Here is a 26151-nt window from a genome sequence, read left to right as displayed (position 1 = left end):
ATGAAGCGGGCGCAAGATTTCCCAGCATTATTAAAGAAAAAGATCAGAAATTAAGTTTAAAAAAACAAGTTTTTCAACTGGAAGTAAGGAGCAACAGTAAAACTTAAAACGAACAGAAAATATTACGTATATGATTGGGTTCATCCCCTAGTCAATACCTTGCTCTTTAAGACAAAGATTTTTTAGTACTTTCATAAGAGCTATTTATTCTAATTAATGGCCTTTGTGATTAAGGGGTCATTTTTAAAGATTTGGAACAAAATTCAAACTTCAGCTGAAAGAGCGTGGTATTGACTAGGGGGCGAACCCCCTAATATACGTATTAAAAATCTGTAAATATAGAAGTTCGTTACGTAAGTTAATCCGTAAGTTACGTGTATTTATTACTAATAAAAACGTTCGTAAATAAAATTAAACAAGTTTCGAGAAAGCCATTTAACCAAATAAAAGTAAAATTAATATGCACATTTTGTTTTGATTATTCATGTACGGTGAGCGAAAATCAAAACCTGCATTAATTCAAAAATGTTCAAAAATTAAATAAAAAAAACAAGTTTTTTAACTGAAAGAAAGGAACGTCGTTAAAACTTAAAACGAACAGAAATTATTCCGTATATGAAAGGAGCTGTCCCCTCCTTAACGCCTCGCTCTTTACGCTAAAGTTAGACTTTCTCACAAGTCTATTTTTTTAAACAATAAAAAACATTAGCGTAAAGAGCGAGGCGTTGAGAGGGGGACAGCCCGTTTCATATACGGAATAATTGCTGTTCGTTTTAAGTTTTAACGTTGTTCCTTACTTTCAGTAAAACAAAAAACTGTTTTTTTATTTAATATGCAGCCAAAACCAGACATTTCCCATGTGTTTTTTGGTTTCATCACAGTTGATTCAATTTACAGGTAAAAGATTTGAAATGAGAGCGACAAATGACCAAATACAACCTTTAATTGGACACAAACAGCATCTTTAAAGCTCCATGAAGGGTTTTAAATTGAATTTCAATGTAAAGCAATTATATTTAGAAAGAATGGAAAAAATGCATCAAGTGGTTCCTCACCTAATCCATAGCTGAGTATTAGACCAGTCTCCATACTTACCTTCATTTGTATTGGAAGGGAATCCAACCCCTCCCCCTCCCCTATGTGCAAATCTAAACCCTGAGCTGTATATATATATACTATATTTTCTGTAACTCACTCTTTTCTTCAAATTGATTAAACAGTTTTTGAAAACAATAAAATTCATAACACATGTAAAATTTGGGATAGAGACTATATTTGTAGATTAGGAGGGGGGAGTTTTTAAAACAAATGAATGTTATATTTGGATTCAGGATGGAATTTTGATTCAAAAGGTAAGTCTATTTCTTACCTATTTTATTAGTAAGTTTCTTAGCTATTTTTATAACTGAAAAATTTACCAGAATTTGCAATCTAAAAGTGTCCTTCTTTTTATTGTAGCATGTCTCCTTCAGAGGAGCAGCTATCAAAAACTTTCAACACTTTGGAATCTTACAAGTCAAGATTAGGCAAAGATTTGAGTCTGAAAACACTTTCCTTTCACCTGATTTGAACAGTATTATTTATGTTTAGGACAGATACATTCTAATCAAGATATTTGTCCAAGATTAGTACAAGTCTAGGCACAGTTAAAGCACTGAGGGTCTTAGATAAGATAATATTCATTTTCCAAAGGCTATCACAAGCTCTAATAGAGCCGAATTTGCTTCATATGTCAAAAAGAAACAGAAAAATCAAAACAAAGAACCAAATAATCCAGCAAGAAAAGAAACACCAATCAAGCATAAAAATGGTCAATAGAAATTTAATACAAAAAAAAATAAAAAATTCCAAGTCCAAGTGTAAATAATGGCAAAAATAGAAGGAGAAAGGGTGGGGGATAAAACAAAATCACAGGCAAGAAGAAAAACATTGCCGAATTTGTATTCAAATTCAAATACCTAAAAGTAAAAAAAAAAAAAAAACTTAGAATCAAGCCAAATGAACTGTCAAAAAGAAATATTTACAATTAAAGAAAAGAATACAATTAAAGGTCAATGGATTTAAAATTAAAGGTCAAAAATAAAATTTAGCATAAATAAACATCCTAAAAGGGCAAAATAACAGTGACCAAAGATAAAGAGAAAAAAAATGACGCATGATTATTGTGAGCAAACACAACAACTAAAATAAAGGACGGGAAAGTTAATTTTGGTACTGAACATAGTTCATGAATTATTTAGGCACTCCAAAATAGAGGATAAAACTTTTCCGGAACCTCTTAGTAACGGTATGGATTAGAGAACACGTTGGAATTGCCAAGGAAGCTAAGTGAGGGAATCGGGCTCTAATGGGGTCATGTAAATCAGGAAAGATATCCTCAGTAAAAGGATTAGATATTGCAGATTTAGCAAAATGCAAACAAATTTGTTCTCTCCTTTCTTTTAACGTGGTAATATGTTCGGATTTATGGAGGAAGGAGTATGGAATTTTGCTCTCTTTGTAGATGATCCTGAGCAAATACTTCTGGACAAACTCAATTTTGTCACTAAGTTTGCTTGAAAGATTCAAATGCCACACTGGACATGCATATTCTAATAGCAGCCTGATAAATAAACATGGAGGGATTGCATCTTAGGGCAATAAAATTTGTTTAAAAGTTTTAACATAGATAATGAAACATTTGCTTGTTTGACAATATTAGAAACATGCATGTCCCACTTAAGGTTATTTGAAATTGTGACACCAAGGAGTTTAACATGTTTCACAAGCATTTTATGTGGGATAGGGTAAAGGAAAGCAGGAGTGGATTTCAAGAAATTTATTGTCATTATAATTGATTTAGTGGAATTTACTATCATGTTTAGGTTCTTAGCTTCATCCCAAATGTGGGTTAGGATTTTGAAGGGGTCACTTTTAGTATTCCTGTGACATACTTCAAGGATTGACAAGTCACCCATGTATTTCCACCTTTGGGGGAAATCCTTACCAATATCATTAATCATGACTGAAACTAAAAGTGGTCCCAATAAGGTTCCTTGAGGAATTACACAATATATAGGGAGGGGGTTAGAAAAAATATTTTTGTATTTTACAACTTGAGATATATTTTAAAGAAACAATATAACAATATTTGCTAACAGAGGATCAAGTTCAAAGTTAACGAGTAGTGAACGAATTAGGGTGGTGTGGTCAACCAGGTCAAAACCTTTTTGAAAATCAACTAAGACAAGGTTCAGCCATACATTTGGGTTTATCAGGATTACTTATGATGGTATGCATTAAGTGCACAAGGTAATGGGTGGTGGAAGTTTTCCTTAACTTACCAAACTGCTGGGTGTCAATATGTGGAAAAATTTTAACTTTAAGCCAGTCACAGAGGATACCTTCATAGAGTTTGGAAAAAACTGAAGTGAGTGTAATGTTGCAAATGTTGACAAAAGTCAGACTGGTGCATTTTTTTGGGACAGGTCTTATAAAACCTTGTTTCCAGCAACTTGGGAATTTACCAAATTTTGTGACTTGGTTGAAAATATTTGATAAAGGCTCAGCAATTTTGTCTGAAAAGGCTTTAATTAAGTCAACTGGGATGTCCAGGGGACAAGTACTTGATTTTCTAAGCTTTAGGATTTTATTTATAATGTCAGAGGGATAAATAAAGGGGAAGGAAGTATAAGGAGGAATGGTTGGTCTTGAGCCAGTGAAAGGGGGAGACTTTGAAAAATGGAAGCAAGGTACAAGTTCAAATTGTTGGCAGTCTTATTAGGGGGTTTAGGGAGATGAAAATTAACTTCAGAAGGACTTTTTCCACATATTTCTTTTATTTTTCTGTACCATTGCCTGGGCTTGTTAGAACATAGATCTTTGACTTTACTATTATAATAATTAGAAGCTGCTTTTCTTAATTTTTTCTTTAGGAATTTCCTTAGACTATTAGGCTCAGTAATTCAACTTGCCTTGAAAAAATTGATTTTTTTTTTCTTATAAGTTTTTTAAAAGACTCAGTAACATAAGTTTTATCTGTAGAACACATTTCAATTTTTTCTCAGGAAAGTGGGATTCATAATTACTCCTCAATAAATTTTAGAGGGACAAAGTCAAGCAGGCAATGTCATTTGTTTGATACACAGTGAACCAATTTTCAGTAGTAATCCAGGAGCCAAAATTGTAGAGTCCTGAGTCAATAAGAGGTCTATAAGTGGTTTCAGTTATAGAAAAAAAAACTGTTTAACTTTAGCCAGCAGAGATAGGAGAAGGCTAAAGTGGCAACTGCCCTAGAAGGGGAAGAGTGAAGATGGGTTTGCAAAACTTTGAAAGATTGGTGCAAATTAAATCAAGAGTAGTATTGCTTTTTGTAGTTGGGACCTTATCAACCTGTTTTAAATCAAAAGCATTACACTATGGGGTGTCTTACTCTAGATGTTGCTCTCAAGGTTTCTTGTGCATAAAATAGATTGAAAAAGGGTAGTATCATTTAAAGGGAGAGAGTGGAAGCAGGTATTTTATGTATCTTCCTATGGGATCATAAAGTCTCTGGATCCATTTCTGAGAGTTTCATTTACCTAAGTTACTGATAAATTTGGGGTAGTTTAAGTAGGGCTACTGACCAGTAGATTTTTGCAGTTCATATTATTGACTAACAAATAAAGTAAGCATACCACTCAATGCCTTTTTTTATGCTCTTTCTAAATATAATAATCATTTTTGTCGCAAATGAATTTTACCCCAACCCCTACATATACCAATTCAGGGTATATATTTGTACATTAGGGGGTTGAGGGCAGGGGTAAAATTCATTTGCAACAAAATTAGGTAAATTTTTACCAAATCATATTATTGACTTACAAATAAAGTGAATATACCACTCAATGCCTTTTTTATGCTCTTTACAAATATAATAATCACTTCTATCAAAGTTCAAATTTAAGCCCTTTTTGAGCTCTTGAAAATGACAAAACTATAAAAATATATAGGGTGTAAAAAGGCTTAAAACATCTGTTTTAAACTTACTGTTTCATAATAAATCCTTTTTTTAATCCACAAGCACTGACTTTCCATGATTAAGTTGGATAAATGAAAGTTATAAAATAAATTTTGCTATATTATGCTGTTTTATTCTGCCTTAACACCAAACGTTCAAAAATGGATTTTCAACAAAATATCAAAAATAACAAAGCAAGTTCATGTTGTAAAGGTTGCAAAATCAAGTTGTTTGAGGCTACAATTAAATTTTTGCACAAGGCTGATGACAGTATTGATTTTTTCAGGTACATTTTTTTTTTATTTCTTTGTTAATTATATATATATATATATATATATATATATATATATATAAAATATATATATATATATATATATATATATATATATATATATATATATATATATATATATATATATATATATATATATATATATATATATATATATATATATATATATATATATATATATATATATATATATATATATATATATATATATATATATATATATATATATATATATATATATATATATATATATATATATATATATATATATATATATATATATATATATATATATATATATATATATATATATATATATATATATATATATATATATATATATATATATATATATATATATATATATATATATATATATATATATATATATATATATATATATATATATATATATATATATATATTATCAACATTAAAGAAGAAGAAAACAGCATAATATTGCAAAATTTATTTTATAACTTTCATTTATCCAACTTAATTGTGGACAGTCAGTGCTTGTGGATTAAAAAAAAGATTTATTATGACACAGTAAGTTTAAAACAGATGTTTTAAGCCTTTTACACCCTATATATTTTGTCATTTTCAAGAGCTAAAAAAGGGCTTAAATTTGAATTTCCAATAGAAGTGATTATTACATTCATAAAGAGCATAAAAAAGGCATTGAGTGGTATATTCACTTTATTTGTAAGTCAATAATATGATTTGGTAAAAATTTACCCAAAAATGATTATTATTCATAAAGAGCATATAAAAAGCGATCAAGTGGTAGCCTATGTTCACTTTATTTGTAAGTTAATAATATGAACTGCAAAATATTTACTTACTGACCTACAAATAATGTGAACATAACACTCTGTGCCTTTTTTAAGCTGTTTGTGAACATTCCTTAATAATTACTTGATTTGGAAATTCAATTTTAAGCCTATTAAATAGCCTATGATAAGCCCAAAGATAATATCATGTTCTCTTATTTTAGATATCACTTATATACTACTGTTGGAATTATTTTTGTTTAAACTGATGTACCCCTCCCATAGACCAGGATGAAGTTATCTCCTGGCTCCCATCTCCGGGTTTATCTCCCTGACCTAAAATTGCTTACCCTATAGCTCTGAAAATAAAAATTATCCTTAAAAAAACTGCTGACACTTACAGCTCTCAACTGATACCAAATTTTTGAATTTTTTTGCTGTTTTTGATATTTTACTTAAAAGTACAATTATAAGCATGAACTTAAAAATAATTACATAAGTATTTTTTTTGAGAGAATTTTTCATTATTATTTGGAATTCCTTTGTTAGGAGCTTTCAAATGAGGTGTTACATGACTATATTAAAAAAATATTATTTTAACTGTTAGGCCTATTGAGGTGGAGGCAAACGCATTTTGTTGCTTCATTTTTTCTTCAAAAGCTATCAATCAGAACATCATTTAAAAACTATCTTTCTTTTAAACATGTTGCAAAGGTTATTTTTACATCAAACCTAAAATGGCCCCATTAATCCTCTTTTGCCTCACATCTCTCCTTTCCTCCCAAACCCTCCTTGTCAAAACAAGTAAAATGAAAATTCGTAAAGAGATTTATTATAGTAAGATATATCTTAAATGGAGAATTTTTCATCTCCTAGGAATGTCATAGCTCCATAAACCCCCTACCGCTGAATATAAGTTCCGCCCAAACAAAAACATTACAAATTTGAATTTGGTTAAAAAACTATTGGATAAAACTTGGATATTTCAAATCTTTTTTTCAGGACCTTTCAAATGAGGTATTGCATCACTATATTCAATTATAATTTATCTTTATTGTTACACAGGTACTCTAGAGGTAGGCCAAATGAGGTCTTTCATTTTTTCTCAAAGCGTGTGAAACAGTACATCATTTGAAAGCTATCCTTCTTCTCAACATGTTCCTAGCGTTTTTTTCTACATTAAACCTAAACGGGCCACACATATTCTCTTTTGCTTCACATCTCCCCTTTCCTCTCAAACCCTCCATGTCAAAACAAGAAAATTGAAAGTTCTTAAAAAAATTGTTGTAGCAACATACATCTTAAATGGAGAAGTTTTCCTCGCCTAGGAACGACCTAGCTCCATAAACCACCCTACCCCTGAATATAAGTATCTCCCAAAGAAAAACATGTCAAATTTAAATTTGGTTTGAAAACTGTTGCATAAGACTTCGATATTTCAAATCTTTATGTCAGGAGCTTTCAAATGAGGTGTCGCATGACTATATTCAATTATATTTTATTTTTTTATCGTTATGGAGGTAGTCTAGTGGTAGACCAAATGAGGTTTTTTGCTTTTTGTCAAAGCTTGTCAAACAGCACATTATTTGAAAGCTACCCTTCTTCTGAACATGTTTCTAGCGTCGCTTTCTGAAACAACTATAAAAGGGCTGCATAAAAACTCTTCTTCCTCCTCACTCCCCGTTCTTGTCAAACCTTCCGAACCAAAACAGATAATATGAAAAATCGTAAAGAGATTCGTTATAGTAAGATATATATTAAATAGAGAAGTTTTTATTGCCCAGGAATGCCCTAGCTCCACAAACCCCCCACCCCGAAAGATAAGTACCTCCCGAAGAAAAACATGGTAAATTTAAATTTGGATCTAGAACTATTAGATAAACTTGGATATTTAAAATGTTTAGATCAGGAGCTTTCAAATGAGGTGTTCCATGACTATATTCAATTATGTTTTATCTTTTCTGTTACAGAGGTAGTTTAGAGGTAGACCAAATGAGGTCTTTAATTTTTTGTCAAAGCTTCTGAAACAGCACATCATTTGAAAGCTACCCTTCTTCTGAACATGTTCCTAGCGTTGTTTTCTACATTAAACCTAAAAGGGCCAAACAAATCCTCTTTTGCCTCCCATCTCCCTTTTCCTCTCAAACCCTCCATGTCAAAACAAGAAAAATGAAAGTTCGTAAAAGGATTTTTTATAGTAACATCCATCTTAAATGCAGAAGTTTTCCTTGCCTAGGAATGTCCTAGCTCCATAAACCATCCTACCCCTAAATATAAGGACCTCCCAAAGAAAAACACGGCAAATTTAAATTTGGATCAAAAAATATTGGATAAGACTTGGATATTTAAAATCTTTATATCAGGAGTTATCAAATGAGGTGTCGCATGACTATATTCCATTATATTTTCTCTTTACTATGACAGAGGTTGTCTAGAGGTACGCCAAATGAGGTCTTTTGTTTTTTGTTACATTTTAACAAACAGCACATCATTTGAAAGCTATTCTTCTTCTGAACACTTTTTTAGTGTTGTTTTCTACATCAAATATAATAAGGCCACACATATACTCTTTTGCCTCCCATCTCCTCTGTTCTCTCAAGCAATTCGTGTCAAAACAAGAAAACTGAAAATTCGTAAAGAGATTCGTTATGGTAAGATATATCTTAAATAGAGAAGGTTACATTGCCCAGGAATGCCCTAGCTCCATTACCCCCCCCCTAAATATAAGTTCCTCCCCAAGAACAACATGGCAAATTTAAATTTGGATCAAAAACTATTCGATAAGACTTTGATATTTAAAATCTTTATATCAGGAGTTTTCAAATGAGGTGTCGCATGACTATATTCCATTATATTTTATCTTTACTATTACAGAGGTAGTCTAGAGGTACGCCAAATGAGGTCTTTCATTTTTTGTCAAAGCTTATTAAATAGCACATCATTTGAAAGCTATCCTTCTTCTGAACATGTTCCTAGCATTGATTTTTGAAGTAAACCTAACAGCATCACGAAAAATCCCTTGTATTTACGATTTCAACTTTCCTTTCACACGATCCCTGTCAAAACAAGATACTTGATAGTTCGTAAAAATACTCGTTATCGCAGCATCAATCTTAAATGCATAAGTTTTACTTGCCTAGGAGTGCCCTAGCTCCATAAACTCTCCTACCCCTGAATATCAGGAACTCCCAAAGAAAAACATGGCAAATTCAAATTTGGTTCAAAAACTATTGCATAAGACATAGATATTTAAAATATTTATGTCAGGAGCTTTCAAATGCGGTGTCGCATGACAATATTCAATTATATTTTATTTTTATCGTTATGGAGGTAGTCTAGAGGTAGACCAAATGAGGGTTTTTACTTTTTGTCAAAGCTTATCAAACACCACATCATTTGAAAGCTACCCTTCTTCTGAACATGTTTCTAGTGTTGTTTTCTGAAACAAATCTAAAAGGCCCGCACAAATCCTCTTTTGCCTCCCATCTCCCCTTTCCTCTCAAACCCTCCATGTCAAAACAAGAAAAATGAAAATTCGTAAAGAGATTCGTTATAGTAAGATATATCTTAAATAGAGAAGTTTTCATTGCCCAGGAATGCCCTAGCTCCGTAAACCCCTCAAACCATTAATCAAATTACCCCACGAAGAACCCTATGGAAAGTTTAGCGATGGATAACAAAATATTGTACAAGATTTGTAAATAAAAAACGCGTGCGGTGACAACTATCAAATAAGTCTGTGCAAATGTATATTCAATTATATTTTATATCCACTGATAAAGAGGTAGCCTAAAGGTAGACCAAATGAGGTCTTTCATTTTTTGTCAAAGCTTATGAAACAGCACATCATTTGAAAGCTACCCTTCTTCTATACATGTTCCTAGTCTTATTTTCTACATTAAACCTAAAAGAGCCAAAAAAATCCTCTTGTGCCTCCCATCTCCCCTTTCCTCTCAAACCCTCCATGTCAAAACAAGAAAAATGAAAGTTCGTAAAAGGATTTGTTATAGTAACATCCATCTTAAATGCAGAAGTTTTCCTTGCCTAGGAATGTCCTAGCTCCATAAACCATCCTTCCCCTAAATATAAGGATCTCCCAAAGAAAAAAATGGCAAATTTAAATTTGGATCAAAAACTATTGTATAAGACTGGGATATTTAAAATCTTTATATCAGGAGTTTTCAAATGAGGTGTCGCATGACTATTTTAAATTATATTTTATCTTTACTATTACAGAGGTAGTCTAGAAGTAGGCCAAATGAGGTCTTTTATTTTTTGTCAAAGCTTATGAAATAGCACATCATTTGAAAGCTATCTTTCTTCTGAACATGTTCCTAGCGTTATTTTGTACATTAAACCTAATAGGGTCACACAAATCCTCTTGTGCCTCCCATTTCCCCTATCCTCTCAAACCCTCCATGTCAAAACAAGAAAAATGAAAATTCGTAAAGAGATTCGTTATAGTAAGATATATCTTAAATAGAGAAGTTTTCATTGCCCAGGAATGCTCTAGCTCCATAACCCCCCTATCCCTGAATATAAGTACCTCCCAAACAAAAACATGGCGAATTCAAATTTGGTTAAAAACTTAAGACTTGGATATTTAAAATCTTTATGTCAGGAGCTTTCAAATGATGTGTTGCATGACTAAATTCAATTATATTTTATTTTTACTGTTATGGAGGTAGTCTAGAGGTAGGCCAAATGAGGTATTTCATTTTTTATCAAAGCTTATCAAACAACACATCATTTGAAAGCTATCCTTCTTCTGAACATGTTTCTAGCGTTCTTTTCTACATTAAACCTAAAAGGGCCACACAAATCCACTTTTGCCTCACGTCTCCCCTTTCCTCTCAAACCCTCTATGTCAAAACTAGGAAAATGACATTTCGTAAAAAGATTCGTTATTGTAACATATATCTTAAATGGAGAAGTTTTCCTTGCCTAGGAATGTCCTAGCTCCATAAACCACCCGACTCCTGAATATCAGGATCTCCCACATAAAAATATGGCAAATGCAAATTTGGCTTGAAAATAATTGCATAAGACTTATATTTTTGAAATCTTTTTATCAGGATCTTTCACATTATGTTTTTTATGACTATATTCAATTATATTTTATTTTTATTGTTTTAGAGTTGGTCTATATGTAGGCCAACTGAGGTTGTTTAATTTTTTTTAAATAGCATAAAACAGAATATCATTTGAAAGCTATTCTTTTAAATGTATTACTAGCGTTTTTTTTTTTACGTTAAACCTAAGATAGCCACATCATTTGAAAGCTATCCTTCTTTTGAATATGTTTCTAGTGTTTTTTTTTACATTAAACCTAAAAGGGCCACACTAATCCTCTTTTGCCTCCCATCTCCCTTTTCCTCTCAAACCCTCCATTTCAAAACAAGAAAAATGAAAATTCGTTAAGAGGTTCGTTATAGTAAGATATAAATAAAAAAAAAACAAGTTTTTTAAACAGAAAGTATGGTGCGACATTAAAACTTATAACAAACAGAAATTATTCCGTATATGAAAGGGGCTGTCCCCTCCTCAACGCCTCGCTCTTTGCACTAAAGTTTTTTTATTTTTTTAAAAAATTAATTTGTGAGACAGTCAAACTTTAGCGTAAAGAGCGAGGCGTTGAGGAGGGAACAGCCCCTGTCATACTCGGAATAGTTTCTGTTCGTTTTAAGTTTTAATGTCGCTCCTTACTTTCAGTTTAAAAAACTTGTTTTTTTTATTTAATTTCTGATCGTTTTTTAGTTAATGCAGCTTTTATTTTAGCTTACCGTCATTAAATAAGTAAACAAAATTTGCATAAAAATTTTACTCTTATTTTGCTAAATGGCTTTCTTTAAATTTGGTTCTGAAGTAATTTACAAATTAACTTATGTAACGAACTTTTATATTTGCATATTTTTCTTCTGGCAAAAAATATAGAGTTGCAGGTTTTTGCAGATATCAGCTTGAAAACAATGTAATAGGGTTTTCTGATACACTGAATCTGATGATGTGATTTTCATTAAAATTCTTTCACTTGTAGGGTATGTTTCCCCCCTCTTTAAAGATCAGGTATATTTTCTCAGGCTCGTAGCCTTTGATGAGTAATACTAAACCTAATAAAATTTATATATTTACAGTCAGCATTATAAGCCCATTCTTTTGATACATTTATTTACATCAAAATTCCGTTTTTAAAAGTTCCGATTACTATTGAGCCATATCGCTTTTTTTTTTTATTGCGTATATGTTATTACGTATATGAGGAGGTTCTCCCCTTAGTCAGTACCACGCTCTTTACGTTAAAAATTAAAAAAAATTTAATTCACAAACCCCTGAATTACGAAGGCCGTTTAATTAGAATAGATAGTTCTTTTGAAAGCACAAAAAAAACTGTAGCGTAACGAGCGAGGTATTGACTTGGGGGAGAACCCCCATATATGCGTAATAATTTCTGTTCGTTTGAAGTTTTAATGTTGCTTCTTATTTTCAGTTGAAAAAACTTTCGTCTGATCGTTTTTTAAATAATGCTTGGAAGTCCGGCGCCCCCTTCATAGAAATGTCCCTTACCCCAAAGAAACATCCTCCACGGAAATATTCTCCCGATTAATCCCCTCCTCCAGCCCCCCCCCCCCCAACAGAAAAAAATCCTTCCTGAAAATGTCTGTATACTTCCCAATAACCAATACTATATGTAAGCAATGGGCAAAAATCATAACTTGCACCCCTTCCCCTGGGAACTGTGGGGATTAAGTAATCCTAAAAGACATATTTATTAGATTTTCTACTATGTTGAACAAAATGGCTATCTCGAAATTTTAATTGGGTGACTTTGAGAAAAAAATTAGCGAGGGAGGGGGCCTAGTTGCCCTCCATTTTTTTGGTCACTTAAAAAGGGCACTAGAACCCATTAATTTCCGTTCCAATGAACCCTTCTACGATGTTCTAGGACGACTGGGTCAATACGATTACCCCTGGGGAAAAAAACAAATAAACAAGCATCCGTAATCTTTTTTCTGGCAAAAAATGGAAAATTGCACATTTTTGTAGATAGGAGCTTGAAACCTCTGCAGTAGGGTTCTCTGATACGCTGAATATGATGGTGTGATTTTCATTAAGGTTCTATAACTTTTAGGGGTCTTCCCCCTTTTTTCAAAAATCAGCCAAATTTTCTCAGGCGCGTAACTTTTGATGGATAAGATTAAACTTGATGAAACCAGAAATAAAATTGAAATTTGAAATAAAAATTAAAATCTTATTCTTTTGATGTATCTATTAGTATCAAAATTCTGTTTTTTACAGCTTTGGTTACCATTGAGCCGGGTCGCTTCTTGCTTACAGTTTATTACCAAGAACTGTTTGATATCTTAAATACAGAAGTTTTCTTTGCCCCGGACTTACCTCGCTAAATCAACCCTCTTCCCCTGACGATAATTGACAACCCTAGAAGAAAATGGCCAAATCAGACTTTGTTAAAAAACTATTGCATAAGAATTGGATATTTAAAATCTTTGTGTCGGGAGCTTTCAAATGAGGTGTTGCATGACTGTATTCAATTATATTTTATTTTTACTGTTATGGAGGTAGTTTAAAGGTAGCCCAAATGAGGTTTTTCATTTTCTGTCAAAGCTTATCAAACAGCACATCATTTGAAAGCTATCCTTCTCCTGAACATGTTTTGAGTGTTGTTTTCTACATCAAACCAAAAAAGGCCACACAAATCCTTTTTAGTAATATATATCTTAAATGGAGAAGCTTTCCTTGCCTAGGAATGTCTTAGCTCTATAATCCCTCCTACCTCTGAATGTAAGTACCTTCCAAAGAAAAACATGGCAAGCCCAAATTTGGCTCAAAAACTATTGGATAAGACTTGGATATTTAAAATTTCTTTTGTCAGGAGCTTTCAAAGGAGGTGTTGCATAACAATCATCAGAGAGATGTTTAATGGCTCATTGAAACTTAGATTAAATATGCTAGTGCCTTTTTGAAACGACCGAAGACATTGGAGGATAACTAGCTACTTATCCCAAAGTCTTCCTATAACAATTTGTTTAACATAGTTCAAAGGTCCAATAAATATGGTTTTGATGATGATATGACCCTCCATAGTCCCTGGGGAAGGGCTGTACGTGGTATCGGGCGTATCGGTATCGGGCATATTGGTATCACATATATCGTATCGGTCATATCGGTATCCTGTGTTTTATTTTCAGTCATTTCCTAGGTTCATTTTTAAAAGCATATCCCGGGGAGGAAATATATCAGGAGTTTCCAAATGAGGTGTCACGTGGCTATTTAAAAACTAAAAAATACCATTATTGTATTTAGCCCAGCTTAGATTTAGTCCAAACAAGTTTTTTTTTAGTGTCAAGTTGTCAAATAGCCCATCATTAGAAAGCTCTCGTTCTAAATTTATTTATAGCATTATTTTCTAAATCACACCTTAAAGGGCAACACAAAACCTATTTAGTCTCTCACATCTGCTTACCTCTCAATCACTCCTTCACACCAAGATAAATGAAAATTCGTAAAGATTCCAGGTAAAGAATCTACCTAAGCTGAATATACCTGCTAGATATTTAACTTAGTGGATGCAGCTCAAGGCTAATTGCCTTTCAGTTAGCGTAAGATTTTAAAGATGTTTAAGACGCAAGATTAAAGAAATATTCCTCTCATCTGATTACTCCGGAAGGGAGGACAAGAAAAGCACATAATGAAAATTTTAACTTTGGTATTGTAGTCGTTTCAGCCTATTTGATTAATATGTATAAAAGTATGATTATTTTATGCAATGTAAAATTAAGCTGAAGTCATACTGTAAATTATTTGATATGAAATTGAGACGCCTTTTCCTGGTCTCATGTTAGCAGAGTTTGTTATATATATTTCAACCAGAGCTCGGTCCAGGGGGGGTGGGCTTTTGGGACAAAAGTTATTCGTGAGAAAGGGTTGGTTCGTAGGCCAGTCGAGGACTCAATAGCTGGGACTTCTGATTCTAGAGAGGTGGTACCAATTGCATACTTTTAAAATGCATCCCATCTTTTGCCTTCGTCTTCTTCGTTTGATCTTCTGCTACCGCGTTTTATCTGTATGTACATTCTAATGTCATTGAATAAATACCATATAACGTCTTGTTTTGTAATACATTTTTTAGTTTCGTAAAACCGTAAAACATCCCAAAAAAAAGGTAAAAAAAAAAGAATTATAAAGAGGTTTAAAATACTGTGAGTTTATTATTGGGGGGGGGGGAATGGAGTATGTTATATTTATGGCTTTGTCCTAGAATTAGAATTAAATAAAGTTTGTTATTTGACATATTAAAGTGGCCACCGTAAGATGGGACTTCCTGCAGCGGGAGGATGTCCTATGCGGGAGAACATTTTTTAACATGGTATAGAAGCAGGACTTCAATAATGAAAAAGACCATTCTTCGGCTGCTATCTTTATGTAAATTAAAGTGTAGTTTTCATTTATTTTTTTGTAAATGCTTAAATATTTTTATTATTATTATTGGTGCCACTAAGAGGAGATGAGGTGGAATGAAAATTAAAAATTAAAAAAATGTATTCAAAAGAAAGATGTTCTGATGAATTATACATCCACCCTATGGGTGACAAGTTTTATGTTGTAGTGAAATAAAATAGATAATTTTTTGTTCTCGTGAAACTTGTGAACCAAATTTTTCTCATGTTAGATATTATTCAAATCATTGAGTTCAGTTTTATTTAACATCTAGTCCTTCATAGTTTCACTTTGTGTTTAGAATTAAATTTTATTTTATCTAATATTCAGTATCGCCTGATTTGGAAGTGTCCAAAGTTAAATGTGACTCAAACTTGATATCTAATCTCTTTGCTTTAGGAACAATAAAAGCTGGAAATTGGTGGTTACGAGATATTTCCCGCCTGTCATAAATTAGCCTCTTGAATGTGCGAAATTTGGAGCTAACAAAATCTTTGTTAGAATGACAGAATGACAAAAGTGATACTCAAACAAAGAGCATTATATATCAAGTTTATAGGTTAGAAAGTTGGAATCACGACTTGCATCTTTTTCCAAGCATCGATTTAAGGTATAAAAACAAATGAAAGAAGGGAAAATATGATTTCTATTCATACACAAAAGTAAATACACAAGCTTGACAGTTGACACATAGGGTCCATGCCTGGTTGCATCTTTCAGCGTGGCAGATAATTCACAACGGTGACAAAAACACCTTAAACTAGCTCATCAGACACGAAAAAAAAATACAAATTTCTCTCTTAAGGATCAGACTTGCTGAAGAAACGAGAAAATATCAAATTCGAAAAATTCAAAGAGATTTATCATAATTTCTTGTTTTTTTATAAATTATAAAATAAACAGAAGAAGATTGTGAATGAAAAGTAAAGTGCTTCATTAAATGAAAAATCATAATTCAACCGTAAGATGTTACCAACAAATAAATTGTTATCAATAAATAAATAAAAACGAACAGGAATTACACTAATCAATCCAGTCAAACTTAACAACGAACAGACACTACTAAAAAACAAGGTGGGCTAGTACCCTTTTGCTTTCTAACGACCAAACATATTTTTTATATGCGTTATGCATAATTTTCATTTCTAGAAGTTTTTAATTTGACTACACATTATTTACAAAAAAGAAAGTAAATATTAAAATAATAACAATCAATTACATTAAATGATGAATATGCTTCGAAAATATTATGTAACTTGATAATTTGTTAAAGCATCATTAATGAAGAATAAACAACCTTATTTTAAAATTAATTTTGACTTAAAGAAAGACCAAAAGACGGGTCATTTGATTGAAACTACTCCCATCTAAAAACAAATCATTCATAACGTCCAGATCATACCAAGGTTAACCTTCAGATGAAAAAAGTGATACTAAAGTTCAAGAAATAAAGAATAATAAGAGCAAATTTCATACACATCAAAGAGACTTCCAAGGCGTATATCATTCGTTTAAGAGACAAAAAATTTCTTCTGCTGTAGTCCTTGGGTGCTTTACAAAAAGCTCTTTCCGAGAACACTAAATCAATGCAATTACATTGTCATCTTTTCTCGGAGCAAGAAGCAAGAACAAAAACTAATGATGTAGCAACAGCACAACTGCAATTATTTTTTCGAAGACGAAAAAGCCCGATTGCATTGACTACATGTAAAGACAATTTTGACTTAATTTTTCCATTGTCTTGTTTACAGAATTCCAGATCAGTTAAGATTCTCCAGAGTTAAAACAAAATTTACCCTTCCTTTTGATGCTGATTAAGGTATAATACGCAAGATTGTTAATCACAACAAAAGGGAATATCTATAGGTGTTAGTTTCTTCCGGCGGTAATAAAGGTTTATCTCATTGCCCATATTTTGAAGCAGTCTCGTAAAGACACGATACAGCCTCGATTTTGACTATTGTGACAGACGTTAATGATGCTATTCTACAAAACACACAAATAAGGAGTACATTGATATTAACTGATTATTTTGGGTACTAATATTTGCGGTTCTTTGAAATTTTAATGATAATAGCTTGGAACTAGTTTGTGATTGGTATATCGACCTTGTAACATTGGGGAACACATGAATGGGAAAAAAATACGTATTATCTACAGTAATAAGCTGATAAAGTCTATACCCCTAGTATGTGACTAAGTTAGTTAAAAATCTAGCATTTCAGAGTTTTTCTTATTCAGTACTGAAGGCGATGCAGCAGCATTTGATGCAATCCTTAATTAGACGATGGAAATATTCAGAAACTCTGTTCACAGAGACATACTTAACAGAGAGAGTGAGGATTGCCGTCTCTGAATTAAAAAAAGATAATAAATACAAACCCTTCGGTAGAAACTATAGTGAAAGAGGAGCCAAAAGGTGAATATTCAGATCCTGAAGAATTTTTAAGCACCATGGAGTGACAGAATAAGAACCTCTTTTACTGTCATTTTTAATTTCATTTCCGATCGTTTTTTAAATAACGACAGTAAATATGCCGGGTCAATCCCATCCCCATGGACATATCATCTGGACAATTGAATCATAGTGAAAAATTATACCGGACAATTCCCATCCTCATTTCTGTTCCTAACAGTGACTCTGTCATGAGAACGCAAGATATAAAATCAAACTTTGCATAAGAATTCCGATGAATTCCCCCAGTAACAGATTCTGTCTGAAAAATTCACTACATGGAATTTTCAATCAAAGCGGTTAAGTCTCTCCGTGCAGAAGACCAGAGTATAATATCCGTCTTCTCCTCCCCACCTGACACGTGTATTTACACTTCATAAAAAGAAATACTCTACTTACACAATAGTCACGTTCTATAACGTAGACAATTCCTCGGGAGCTCTGAGGGGCCATATTATTTCCAAAGATCCTTTCAACTTATTTCCAAGGATCCTTGGTCCTTTCAACTATGCTGAACAACCTGGCTATCTCAAAATTTGATCAGATGATTTTGGGAATAAAGTAGTTAGAAAGGGGGCCTAATTGCCTTCCAATTTTTGGTAACTTAAAAAGGGCACTAGAGCACTTAATTTTCGTTAGAATGAGCCCTCTCCTGATGTTCTAGGCCCACTGGGTCGATATGATCACCTTTGAAGAAAGAAACATGCAATCATTATATTTTTTCTGGAAAAAAAATACAAATTCTCCATGTTCTCAAATAGAAGCTTGAAATCTATGCATAAGGGTTTTCTGATCCTCTCAATCAGTATGATCTTCCTTCAGATTATCTGACAGTTAGGGGGTGTTTAAACCCTTTTTGGAGAATCAGGGAGATTTTCTCAGCGTATCCTTTGATGGGTATCGTATCCTTTGATGGGTAAAACAAAACTTAATTAACATTATATATTTGAAATCAGTGGCGGACCCAGGGGGGCGCCCCCCTAGCGTAGTCTAAAGTAGTGTAATTTACTTAATTGACGCAAGTTTGCATTAATGTAAATTGCTCCTAGCGGAAGTTTATCGGATCAACCTATTTTGCACCGCCCCCCGGAGAAAAACTCTTGGAGCCACTCTGTTTGAAATCAGTATACAAATCCAGTTATTTTTAATAGAATTGTTTTGTATGAAACTTACGTTTTCTATAGTTTCAATTTCTATTTAACCTGGTCGCTCTTTAACTAAAGTTTGTTGCTACAAACTGTTTGACCTCCTCAGACCCCAGTTTCCACTATACCTCTCAGTTGGGGTTCCACCCCAGTTTCTTTTCCTTTCAGATAAATGACCTATTTTCTTTTCTTTAATTACATTTGCTTATAGTATAATTTCAAAAGACAGGTTAAATTCCCGTTACTAAGCGATAGTGGTTTTGTAATAGGTAAGCTGTGAAGCAAGTTTATTTTCGTACTTCCTGGTTGGGAGTCATTGAAAGATAAATTTAAGAGGTAAAATTGGGTTTGAATAAGGAGGTAGCTGATTGGCTGGGCTAAGTGACGGTCCCACCCATACAAACAGTGCTGTACAAATAATTATTATTATTTTTTAGTCTATGTTTTGACCCCGTTTGGGGAGAGAGTCTGCGTTTGGACCCCAGTCGGGGATATATATATTTTTTGGTATTTGTGACCCTTTTGGAAGAATACAAGTAAGGTATTTTCTACAAAGTGTGTACTATTTTCCGTAACCCAGGCAGAGTAGGAATAGAGCTACAAGGTACCGTCATTATTATATTGACAGGGAGGGTTGTTACCTCCAATGAGAGAGTAGAGATTTTCTAGCCGTAACCCAAGGCGGGTACATTTGGCTTTAGAAAGTGGCCATTTGACCATTCGATCGCGTTATCATACCCTGGGACAGGGTATACTGTAAATAGGGTAGTACCAAACCCAAATATATGCAGAACCTTTGGGGTAGGAGCGGGAATCTCACTACCATTTGGGCCGACAAGGGGTTCTCCCCTTCGAGTAAGTGACATAGCAACCTTTTTTGCGCCATTTTTGCCTTTAAAAGTGGTGACCCCGCACACACACCCCAATACTCCCAGTTGAAATTTAGCATTTTCAATAGACTTAGTTAATTGAAGCATCTGCAGAAAGAGATCAGTTTTCTTTTGTATACCTGTTCCTTTCCCGCACTATAACACTAAAGTTCACGGTCCTTCCTTTTTTACTTGTTAACATAAACTCCAACTCCCCCCCCCCCTCCCCCAGAGATTTGACAAATTTACGCCACTGAACATCAATTAGTAAGTTTTCTTTACCTTAGTCCATACACTTGACATAGTATTACATAACTACACACTAAAATGTTATCCAACTTGCCATTTGAAGTCCGTTGCGTTAATTCAATCAAATATTAAAGTCAAGCTCAAGCCTTTAACTTGACATAATTCATTGAGAAAAACCAATGAATATCTGTGGTAAGCCTATGCTCACCGCTGAGTATCATTTTTCACCTAAGAGACTGTTCATGCTAGTGAATAACGCGTATTATGCGCCTAAAATTATGCGCCTTGTACATGAAAATCTGTGATAAAATTTGTACACGCTTCTCTCAGTGTGTTAAAAATTAACAGAAGCGAGTCCTATTTTCTGTGCTAAAAATTGTACGAGGGCTATTCGAAGCCAACAGGCTGCCGATTTTCGAACGTCACGTGTATTTAAGAACGAAAAGTCTAATATTATATTAAACAAAATCAATGGAATTTTGGGAGTTTTTTTATTGACATTATAAGAAAGAGAGAGTACCGACTCTGCTAATGTGACAAAATGGAAGTTGTGCAAGCCACAACAACTTTAAACTTGTTTTGATAATTGAAAAAAAAATTTCTGGATATTTTTTTCCAACACAGAATGGGCATAAAGAATAAAGATTATTCACGTACATTTTAATCTTTTGTTTTTATGCGTAAGCCTGAGTGGTCCTTAAAGGATACGATCAAATTTCAATATAAAAAACTGTTTACTTTTAGTCTAAAAAAGATATTTTTTTAGCACCTGTAGAATCGCTCAGAAATGTAGAAAGGCTCCCAAACCAGGTGGGACAAAGCAATATCAGTCTCAAAGGAAAGCTAAACCTTCTTAAACTTTTTGGTACCATATTTTTTTAGCTTAATGTTGATGATTTTTCACCTACAGTTTTTTTTCTTCTTTTCTTTTAATTTGGTACCGGCTACAGCCATAAATCACAGAAGTTCATATGAGTCTTTTCAACAAAAATAGATTTGCAGGTTTTGTAAAAATTTTTAAGATAGGTGTTGAGGAAAGTGTATAAATTCCTCTTTTTCAGTTTCCATTAAGTATTCTCAACAAAACTAAAAAAAACTCAAATAAAATTCTAAAAATTGGAAAACCCTATATTCCCGGGGGAGGAACTTTTCTATGGGGGCATATTTTCTGTGAGGGGGGATTTTCCTCGGGAGGGGGGGGGGGGTAAAAACAAAGAAGCCAACCTTTGTTCAAATGAATTTTTATTCATCCTTTAGACACTTAGCTGTTAAAACGTACTTAGATGTAAACACGTTCATTAGTCTTGCGTTTTACTAAAAGAATATTTTCGCGTTACATTTCAATACAACCAAAATAGTAAAATACAGCCAGATTTGTATCTTAGCTTGTTACCTCATTAAATCAATCAATAATGTTGAAACTCTGTTGGTCTCTTCTCTTCAGTCTTCGGGTTTAGAATTACAGACGGGATGCTTTGTTTAAGAAAGCTTCTACACAATTTTGACTCCATGCTCCGATTCAAAATACCCATGAATACTGTGTGGATTCGCGTAATAAATCTTTCTTTCTCTTTAAGAGTAGGAGTTAGTATTTTGGGCCCATGTGACACCAGTTAATGTGCCAAACGTGCAGAGACTATATACCACCCATGGTTCTCCAAAATCTATCAATCCAGTACAAGCTTAAGCTTAGAAGCTGTTAATGAAAACAAATGTTTAAAACGTTTTAAAGAGTGACAATAGAAAAAATAACTAGTCTTCAGTTTGAAAATAGGCGTGTAAAGTATTTGGAACATAAATTCGAGAAGGCTTTTTCTGGTGTCTCGTTTCTTAGAGATTTGGACATGTATATGTCAACGAGAACAGTCCATGGGGGGCTTTTGGGACTAAAGCTAGTCGTGGGAAAGGGTCCGTTCCCAGGCATGGTTGAACAACCAATAGCTGGAACTTCCGTTCCAGGAAAGTTATATTCTTGGCTCATTTCTAAAGGGAGTCCATCTTTCGCCTCCGTCGTAGCTAGTTGTTCTTGTGCTACCTTATTTTCTCTATGTGTATTCTCACGTTATTTAATAAGGACCATGTACCAACGTTTGTCGTCTATCTTTGGAATTTACGTAAACCATCACATCTGCCAATACAATAAGAGTATATGGAAAGGGCATACAAATAAGGAACATAAGAAGAGGTTTACAGAGTGGTTAAGCAGAACTTTACAGAGTGGTGGCAAGCGGTTAAGACTAGTGGAGCATATATCACTAGGGGAAAACCTCCAACTTATATTTGAGTGACCGTTATAAGTACTTACAAGATGTTACGCTAAATACTGGCAACATATTGAAGAGCTATTTCGCCCGCTACCGAAATTGTTGTGATATTGAGCTGCAAATACTACAAAAGACTGATAAAAAGGCATCGAAATGTTACGAGGTATTGAACTTTTTTCTATTCAAAGCGCCTTCTTGAGAAACACTTTCTTTTAAATGAACATTTTGAAATCGTCTGTTACACAATGCCTAATATGGATTTCCTCGCGATAGCTTCTTCATACTAATTCAAATTTCTACAACTGAAAGTCTTCGGTTGATTTCTACCTTCACTTAGCCATTTTACGTTTGGTGTTTTTCTTACCTGATTTTATACAGTCGACGTGTGATCTACATTTGACAGTTTCCAAACAAAATTTAACATTGTGAATTCGATAATCGAAAATTAATTCTCAATTGTGACTCCATTTGACGCTAGTGATTTAATTGAGACCAACTGCAATTGCATGTAAGACAGACGACCTTTCGTAAGTGATTTAACGCGGTTAACCAACCCAGTAAATTTTATTAGACCCTTGTTGTTAGAAGTGAAGTTAATTGCCCAAAATCTAGCGTCCGTAATTAAAGAATTGTGTTTAAAACCAACATTTAAATTTTTAGAGTAATTGCTTTTTCAAATTTTGATCTCAAAATGTCAGTTTTTTTTCCTATACTTGATCCTGTGGAAATTGGATATAAGAAAAAGGTTGCTTTTGATTTTGTAAGACAGTGAAGGATAAATGGCATAGTTCCACCTCTTTTATTTGACTCAAATGATCCTGATTTCGATCAAGATGAAATTTATGATTACCTTCAAAAGATCAAGACATGGGTCCCAACAAACCCTCCAACTCCCCTGAGCACCACCCCAATTAATCCTCCAATAGAACAGCCTCAACAGTCCCAAGTAATAGGATCGCTAATTGACCCTTTTTTAGTAATAACTCCACTCACAAAGTCAGAAAGTGGAAAAATAATTAAGTTTGTTACAAAATTTGTTACAAAGTTACAAAAATTGAGTTTGTTGCAAAGTTACAAAAATTTCAGTTGTTGTTAAATTGGTCTGATTCAAAAACTTTGCGTCATTTTTGGCCCATGGTTTGTTTCGCTTCTTTTTTGGGAATCTGGATCCCACGATTATAAATTTGTCAAGTTTAAAAGGTGGATTACTTGCAGTATTTACCCCAGACAAAATAGTAGGCAGAATGGTTGCAGAGTTTGTAGGCGTGGCACAATTTAAGGATGAAAGGGTTTATCTACTCTATAGAAAGATGCCAAATTAGGAAGGTCATGTAGGGTGTCCTTAGAAGCCAGGGATGATGATGTAGTCCTTGGAAGATTTGCTCTAAATTTATTCAAGGAGTGGATCAGACCGTCCTACAAACGATATTTGTTAGAGAATAGTGCAGTTTTTTTTTTGTTTAGGTGATGCGTATAAGGTTGCAATACCAATATGAACAGATAGAACAGATAGTGGGGAAAGGAGACACGTCTTCTTTTTCCGATGAATTTCTTTCTGCGCTGACGAGGGTGAAATTTGGACTCAATGATAATGAGAAGGCACTAGATAGATAGATAATTTTATTCACCCACTCGATACAAAACCACAAATGGCACGAATGGAGTATATAAAAAAAACACAAAAAAAACACTTAACTGCAAAAAAAAAAACAAACTTTACGATACACCGCAAATAAATAAAAACATTAATAAAAAAACTCACTAAGGACGAATTGCAATTGCCAGACTACTAGGCCCAAGCGACCCCAAAAATTCAGAACGACGTTTCGTCACAGCAGCAATCGGATCTGTGATACCGAACCTTGCAGACATCTTGGAATTGCGAGATGGTACTGATTCCTCGCAGGGCGGTTTGGCTTCCCATGGAAAGGGAGCTGGTTTTGAGGTCCCGCGGGATGGTACTGATGCCTCACGGGATGTGTTTTTTTTTGTAGCACTGCGAGATGGTACTGAATCCTCGCAGGGCGGTTTGGCTCCCCAGGAAAAGGGAGCTGGGTTTGACGTCCCGTGGGATGGTACTGATGCCTCACGGGATGTTTTTTTTTGTTGCACTGAGAGATGGTACTGATTCCTCGCAGGGCGGTTTGGCTGCCCATGAAAAGGGAGCTGGGTTTGAGGTCCCGTGGGATGGTACTGATGCCTCACGGGATGATTTTTGTTGCTGCACTGCGAGATGGTACTGATGCCTCGCAGGGCGGTTTGGCTACCCAGGAAAAGGGTGCTGGTTTTGAGGTCCTGTGGGATGAGGTTGATGCCTCACGGGATGGTTTTAATGCGTAGCGCTAATAGTTATGTAGAGATATCAACAGTAGTACTGCCATTTGTCGAACCACAAGTTAGTAGAGAAAAACCAGATAGGTCTAAACCGAGGCGTTCCGCAGCAATAAAACACCGAGGATTTTATTGGGAATAATATCTTAACCTCATTGCTGCATGGTATGATTTTTAGAGTTTCTGCAATTTCATTTATTTGTAGCTGGTATTTTCAGGATTAATTAGCCTTTCCCGGTCATTCCTTTTGCCCTAATTCAAATTTTATACATAATCCCAACTTTCCTTGTCCTCATCAAATTCAGGGGTATGGGGAACAAGTCTATTTTAAAGTATACAAAGAAAAATGAAGTGTTAAAATATCCAGTTTCCGACTACTGTTATTGGTGTGGTTCGTTTATACTATATAAATTTTTACTTATGCAAGTATTGTGTAGTTTTTATATTATGTAATTCTTTACTAGTTTATGCTGAAGAATGTTAGTAGGTGAGAAGTGAATAATTTGGGAAGGGTATTGAATGTTTTGAATTCAATTAAAGTTTGAGGGTTTAATGAGAAGGGGATAAGCCAAATTTGGGAAGTTTAACTTAAAACAGGGGGGAGAATCTGTAAAGTATTTGGAACATAATTTCGAGAAGGCTTTTTCTGGTGTCTCGTTTCTTAGAGATTTGGCCATGTATATGTCAACGAGAACAGTCCATGGGGGGCTTTTGGGACTAAAGCTAGTCTTGGGAAAGGGTCCGTTCCCAGGCATGGTTGAACAACCAATAGCTGGAACTTCCGTTCCAAGAAAGTTACATTCTTGGCTCATTTCTAAAGGCAGTCCATCTTTCGCCTCCGTCGTAGCTAGTTGTTCTTGTGCTACCTTATTTTCTCTATGTGTATTCTCACGTTATTTAATAAAGACCATGTACCAACGTTTATCGTCTATCTTTGGAATTTACGTAAACCATCACATCTGCCAATACAATAAGGGTATATGGAAAGAACTAAAAAGAGGTTTACAGAGTGGTGACAGCAGAACTTTATAGGCGTTTTTGAATAATTGAGCTTAAAAGTCAGTATTATACTTGGCTTTAAAAACCATATCGAAATAAATTAGACAATGTAAGATGATATTAAAGATTTATGTATTGGAAAGGGGTGTTATAAAAATTTTGGTATGAGTATTAAAAATTAGGATTCTGAAGTATTTGCGGATATCATTTGATTAAAACGTATAGTAGATAGAAAAAAACCTTAGCTGGAATGCTTGTTGAAAATAGGTGTTCTTGAATAATTTGAATTACACTTCATCATACCAATTTGATGGAAAAGAGATTATAAAATAATTTAGAA

At 33.8% G+C, this 26151-nt stretch overlaps 2 protein-coding genes across 7 annotated transcripts in view; both read right to left on the bottom strand.

The window, feature by feature from the left end:
* LOC148946274 (E3 SUMO-protein ligase PIAS1-like) overlaps nt 1–6478 on the bottom strand; it is a 506129-nt gene extending 499651 nt beyond the window's left edge. For 2 of the 3 annotated variants that reach the window (XM_089098339.1, XM_089098341.1), the window contains exon 1: nt 6394–6478. The gene's annotated coding sequence lies outside the window, so the exon portion shown is untranslated. The remainder of the gene's footprint in view (nt 1–6393) is intronic. The other variant, XM_089098340.1, reaches the window with a different exon arrangement.
* Nucleotides 1–26151, bottom strand: part of Pngl (N-glycanase Pngl) — a 492631-nt gene that overhangs the window by 32821 nt on the left and 433659 nt on the right. Inside the window, exon 1 of one of the 4 annotated variants that reach the window (XM_089098338.1) lies at nt 4560–4853. The exons of 1 other annotated variant lie outside the window; for it this stretch is intronic. The gene's annotated coding sequence lies outside the window, so the exon portion shown is untranslated. Of the gene's footprint in view, nt 1–4559; nt 4854–26151 lie in introns of those variants that run through there. 2 more of the 4 variants (XM_089098335.1, XM_089098337.1) reach the window with 2 other exon arrangements.

The sequence above is a fragment of the Artemia sp. Qi Xiang Cuo genome, chromosome 12 (genome assembly GCF_049724085.1).
Source record: "Artemia sp. Qi Xiang Cuo chromosome 12, ASM4972408v1, whole genome shotgun sequence".
In the NCBI taxonomy this organism is placed as follows: Eukaryota; Metazoa; Arthropoda; class Branchiopoda; order Anostraca; family Artemiidae; genus Artemia; species Artemia sp. Qi Xiang Cuo.
Note: the sequence above shows the minus strand (reverse complement) of the source record. Positions and strands in the feature narration are given on the sequence as shown.